Source organism: Mauremys mutica, chromosome 7 (assembly GCF_020497125.1).
Source record: "Mauremys mutica isolate MM-2020 ecotype Southern chromosome 7, ASM2049712v1, whole genome shotgun sequence".
NCBI lineage: Eukaryota > Metazoa > Chordata > Testudines > Geoemydidae > Mauremys > Mauremys mutica.
Window position 1 is genome coordinate 38,430,202 of NC_059078.1, and position 6,776 is coordinate 38,436,977.

Consider the following 6,776-nt stretch of genomic DNA (forward strand, 5'->3'; position numbering starts at 1 on the left):
TCACTTGGAGTCATTCTGAATATAAAAGTTTAAGTATCTATGCAATTTAGGGCAATGAGAATAATGCATGAACCCTTTCCCTCAGCTGCTCTTCAACATGCATCTGTGTTAACAGTGGTTTTGTTTGTTGTTGTTTTTGAGATGGTGACTTATAGCTAGCACGTCATTTTTGTACTGGCTTGCTTATTGCCCCACAAAAGATAGTTGTCCTTTGCAACATTTGAGGCCACAGCTGCAGAGAGATTTCTTTGTCTATAAATTGTTACCAACTTTCCTTAAAGCTAATTTTGGTTCCATTTCTAAATGTCATTAGTTCCTTCTATTAGTTTAGCGATTAAGCCAGGAATGTAAGACTTGGGAAGCAACTGTTTCTATACCTGTCATGTGTCTCCTATATCCTCCTACCCTTCAAGAATGGAGTGCATCATATTTTCCACTAAAAAAAGAGAGTGAACCCTGGAACTGATGCCAATTTGAACTGGTTGTGGAGAGTGTCCAGATCCAGTATTTGATCCCTAAATAATCTGAAGTTTCTTCCCACAGAAATGCTGCACAACAAAAAAAATACACACAGTAAGGGTGAAATGTTTCCAGTGGTGAGCTGGAGCAGGTTCCCACAGGTTCCCAAGAACCGGTTGCTAAAATTAGACCTCCGTGGAGAACCGGTTGTTAAAGGGCCAGGGGGTGGGCAAAGAACTCCGGTCCGTGGGCCGGACCATCCTGTTGCTCCCAGGATTCCCAGCTGGGGAGGCTGAGGCTCCCCCGGCCCTTCCCCCGCTTCCCCCCAGCTGCAGCGAGGCCAGCCGCCGGCATCAGCTGGGCAGCTCAGCTGAGCTCCGGAGTTGCTTTGAGCTGCCAGCAAGGTAAGGGGGGAGGCGGCTGCAAGCTCTAGGGCTGCTGGGGAGGCAAGTGGGGCAATTTGCCGCAGGCCCCACAGGGGCCCCCGGCCCCACAAGTATGTCTCTCCCTGCCCCGGCCCCTCCCCCGCTCCCCCCCTTAAATCAGAACTTTTTATAGGGAACCGGTTGTTAAAATTTTGGCAGCTCATCACTGGTTTAGACCACATTACATTTTCAGTCTGACTATATAAAGTTATAGAACTAAGGGTTAGCAAATTCCAGACTGAATTTCAATATTTTTAATATGTGTAATAGAACTTTTTCATTGCTCCAAACAGCATATTTTCAGGATTGCGGCATGTTCACTGTTCTGCTAAAGTGTAGTATAAAGACCAGATTGTATGTCCCCGTGACCCCCAGAATTGCTTGTCCAGAACCTCTGGCATGTGATTCTTGGCTAGTCTCAGAGCCTTCTACTATGTCTGTAGAGCCATTACAAAGGGATGAAACTGTTCATTCCCATTTAATGTATGCAGTGTAGTTGTAGCTGTGTCGGTTCTAGGATATTAGAGAGACAAGGTGAGTGAGGTAATATCTTCCATTGGACCAATTTTTGTTGGTGAGACACAAGCTTTTGATCCTGGGTGACTTGAAAGCTGTCTCCCTCCCCAACAGAAATTGGTCCAATAAAAAATATTCTCACCTACCTTGTCTCTCTGTTCCCATTTAAGATACTGTCTCCCACTAGAAAGCAAGACACACTGTAAGGTGGGAATTTTTGAATGGCTGTGCTAGAAGCATCAATTCTGCTATTGGAATATCACTAGAAATGGAAGTTATACATGAACTAAATGTGCTAAATGGAGTCTTTTAAACTCCATTTATTTTCTTTTGAGTCCCACTGGATCAAAAATGGGAGCATGCACTTAGAACTGTAAAATGGATTATGGTGCACCAGGGTATAAACAAAAGCAGCAATGGGTCTATTTACAATGGCCATCTTACTTCGGCGTTCTTTTGTCTACAAAAAACCTGGCAAGATTTAGAGAGAGATCAGATTAGCCATTGTTCTGTACGTTTTTTCAGCACACTGTGTACTTCTTCCAAATGTCACACCACCCTTCCCATTAGATGTGTGTCTTATCTTAGGAGACAAGCAGCTTTAGTCATGAAAAATACAAAAGAGATGCATCATTAACAAATATTAAATTTTTACCACACAAGTCTGCTCTCGTTATTTTAGTGTGGCTATACCCTGTGATACGTAAGTGCTTGCACTGTAGTCTTCAACTTGCTCTGCAAAATATAATCTATTGCTATATGCGTCATATCATGCCTTTATTAAAGAACATGCTTGCAGAGGACAATAACTAGTCAGAGGCAGGTACATTTCTCTTCACTATTTCTTAAAATGATCTCCATTATTTCAAGTTTTTCAAGGTTTCTGCAATACAATAATTGAACTTTTACTTGTTACAAAGAAAGTAACAAGTGTTTGCAATATTTTCTTCTGATGTTAAGCATCATGTGAGACAGATGTTACAGGCCATGTTCATACTGCAACTGCCACTGACTTTCAATAGGAGCTGTGTGTGAGGATGACTATGGCAAGTAAAAAGAACATGGTATTTCATAGCTTTTAAGCACGTATCACTGTTTGAAATTTTGACCCTATCACAGATTGGTTTGTTACTGTAAATTTGTACAAGTGTCCTTAGCCACAGCCTCTATGAACAGAAGGTGGAAGTACTGATTCTGAAAAAACCCCAAGCACAACCAGAATTAAATATACTCTGCACGAAGACAGAAAATGACAGCATATCTCATTTAATTAGAGTGTTTCATCATCAAGAGCTCTTTTTGATTTCAAAATGTAAAATACTTAAGCCTCTCTCTGCATGCTGCATTTTTGTTTTGCACCATAATTCTTCATCTACCCATTCTTGCATTCTGATATTCCAAGCAGTTTCCATTTTTTAAGTATTTAAAGTTTTGGCACACAAGAGAGGAAGTTTGCTCATTTGGGAGGCAAATGCCATTTCTTTCAGGAGTATTGCTAGAAGAGCAAGTTAAAGGGTCTTTTAGATATAATTTTCTATATTTAAATGATACACTTAAGTGAATATTTATAACATCCCTGAATATTTGGAATTTAGCCTAGATCATTTAGAAGGATAAGAGGAGATATGATTGCACTCTTTAAATATATCAGAGGGATAAATACCAGAGAAGGAGAGGAATTATTTCAGCTCAGTGCTAATGTGGACACGAGGACAAACGGATATAAATTGTCAGTCAGGAAATTTAGGCTTGAAATTAGACGAAGGTTTCTAACCATCAGAGGAGTGCAATACTGGAACAGCGTACCGAAGGAAACAGTGGGGGCGAAGGACCTCCATGACTTTAAGATTAAGCTAGATACGTTTATGGAGGAGATGGTATGATAGGATAACGGGCTTAGTCAATAGGTCAATTAAGTGCCACACTGGTAATTAGTACAAAGGGTCACTGATAGGATATTGTTAGCCTTTTTCCAGAGGGTATCGCTGGAGAGTCTTGCCCGCATGCTCGGGGTTCAGCTGACCGCCATATTTGGGGTCGGGAAGGAATTTTCCTCCAGGGTAGATTGGCAGTGGCCCTGGAGGTTTTTCGCCTTCCTCCGAAGCATGGGGCAGGGGTCGCTTGCTTAAGGAGTGGGTGGATCGGCTTATGTGGCCTGCATCTTGCAGGAGGTCAGACTAGATGATCATAATGGTCCCTTCTGATCTTGAATTCTATGATTCTATGATTTAACAGATTAATGCTTGTTACATTTTGTATATTAGTGCACAAGTAGTCTCCCATTCTTCCTTAACATGCTTCCCAATACTCTTGTGGAAGATAAGTCATTCTTCATTTAATACTGCATCTGAGAAATTTGGTGTGGTGAGCACAGCATAGATTTGACACACATACTGTCAAATGGATATAGTTATGAATGGCGCAAATCTAATGATTCATTTGCAAATATTACCAGAAGCTTGTATATGAGAGTGCACACTGAGTTCAAGCTATGGGGAGGATTTAAGTCTCTGTAAATAAGGCCTAATCTTTTACCACCTTTCTAGTTTTAAATGTCAGTGGTTATGTTGGATTGTTGGAGTTGAGGTATTCTGGCATACCTACTTTGTTTTAATATCAGTGCTCAATTCATAGAAGTATTTCGTTTGCAGGGATCTTTCTTTGGTTCAATTGGCAACTTCACTTGTCTTAGGCCTTCATTATATTAATTCTTCCAGACACCCATTTGTGTTTAAACCCAGAGAGTTTCAGCAAAGGTAAGATTGAAGGGCTCTGGAGATTGCTGGAATTACCTTGCTACCATCATTTCCCCAAAAAAGGAAGGATGAGCGATACTTTGAAATTGTGGAAAACCAAATTAGCTAAGAGGTCTGTGTTAACTATTTTGCTGATCTTTAAATGTTAATGTTAACATTTAAAGTTGTAATCTTTACGTTTCAAATTTAATCCAGTGAGATGAATGGGGCACTTCATACCTCTTGGTTATTTTTCAGGGTAGCAGCACATTCAAGAAGACAGCACTATCTCTGCCAAAACTGTTCACATTTTTAAACTCTTCTTCACAGCCATGAGCACTAGAAACTTAAAAAAAAATAGCTTAGAGGTTAGAGCAGAGTTCTGCAGCAAGCGGTGGATTCCATGACAAATCCCACAGTGGAATACTAGAATACATGGGGACATGGTGAGAGCATATGCTATCAAAACTGTTGCAATCAATCAGTCAGATTCTAAACCACACTGCTCCATCTGTCTTCCCTCCCACATCAGTCACATGTCATCTGAGAGTGTGGTGGCCAGTAAGAACAAAGCCTGGGAAAATCATTTTTAGGACCCATTATATTATATCTTTAGCTGAAGACCAGGCTATCAACAGAGTGACCTATTGGCAAGTAATTTTCTTCCTCAGAAGCCTAAGCCCTGGTCTACACTAAGCTCGGGGGTCGAACTAGGGTACGCGAATTCAGCTACGTGAATAACGTAGCTGAATTCGAACTACCCTAGTTCGACTTACTTACCCGTCCAGACGCCGCGGAAGCGAACTCCGCGGCTCGAAGGTCGACTCCGGCAACTCCTCCTGCCGCGGTGGAGTACCGGAGTTCGAACTAGCGCTTCCGGGGTTCGAACTATCACGTCTAGATCAGACGCGATAGTTCGAACTCCGAGCAGTCGAACTCGCCGCGTCGACCGTCCCGGTAAGTGTAAACGTGGCCTAAGAAATCCAGTGGCAGTCTAACTTTTAAGGGCAGATGATCCAAAAATGTGTTTTATCCTGACAGGAAACATGCTACTGAACCTCAAAGTGGAAAAGAGAATAATCTGTCCATGACAAAAGTATAACTATAATCTATTGCCTCCAATCCTGCCCCCAAAACAAGCAATATTTTTATTTATATGTAGCAAACACTGCACCAGCTTCCTGTATACCCGTGGTGATCTTGCTTATGTATTATACATGGTCACCTATAAACTTGTAAATATTCCTATTCAATTATTTTTAAATAGGTGTTTTGTAAACTAGTTTACTCTTAACTTTTGTATCATCCCTTCTCTAAAAAGATAGAGAAACTAGCTAATTTAAACATATGGTATATTCTGAGAGATTAGCAGCCTGTGAAAAAGCACTGTTGCCACAAGTATTGCTGTTGCAATAAATACTTTCAAACCTGATTTTGTGTTATTTTTGGTTGGGACAGCTGCTATGTTGACTTTTTTTTAAACTTAAATTCCATTAGTTCAATGAAAATATTCACTTAAAGATTCAGCTTTTGGTTCAATGGTTATTGGAGGGTATCATCTATCACATAGAATAACAGACTCTCTCTACATGCTTTATGGTATGTCACTCTACAAATTCCTTCTTACCATTCACATTTATGGACCAGCATTCATCTTCTATTCAGAAAACTCAAAAAGATCTCCCTTTAAATCACTGTTAAGATTGCATTGCCAGCAAGTCCGCCCATGTCTTTCAGCACAAGTTTTCCCTACTCTCTCCACCTTTCCTTACTACATTGTACTTGTAAATCCAATTCTCAGACACTGCTTAGTGTCCCTTCTCTGTGAAAAGCACCTGTTCTTTCTTTTAAGTAATTTGTTACCCTCTAGATTAGACAGATGCACTGTAGGCTTTACTGTGCATCCAGCTCTTTGATTCTGAAGTGACAAGTAGTGATCAGGCCAGCATTGGGCTTCCCTTGGCAAACCTGGTCTCTTTTAAACTCCAGACTTTCTGAAAGAAGGGTGTCAGGGGAGTAATTTGGAATTCTGCCCCCCGGCTTGGCCATTCCTCTCTCTTAAAGAGGAGGTAGACTGATGTACATACCTCCTCACACTCCCATCTACCTTGAGGAAGGGCAGGGTGACAACTTGTGCCAACCTGGGAAGACGTATGCCACCACTTATCCCTGGAACTCTCTCTCTTTGGCCCTACTCTCCCATAGAAGACACTTCTGTTTTCATGTTTTCAGTTGCTATCCAAGCTGCATGTTCAATGTCCCTCCCAAACTCTGCATCACCACATTTGTGGGAGGAGGGATGTGATCTAATGAATCCCAGTCTCATAGTAGGACCAGAAAACATTGTCTCTGGAGCTAGTGGCCCTTTCATTACTCTGGTGCTGAAACCCCACCCCTTAGCTCAGTAACATTATAGTGCCAATCATTCATACTTTATTTTCATGGGTGCATCTATTCTGTCCTGCTTTTATGGCTCAGCCATTTGTTATCTAAATTTGACTTTTAGTGCTGCAGTACGAGAAAACGCAGACAGCTCATCTAAAACTAAAATTACATATTTAAAATCCACAGATACATCCAAGACAACTGGCTCATGTCTACCCAGTCAGTCATATCTGAAATAGGCATTTTGTTCCTTTAT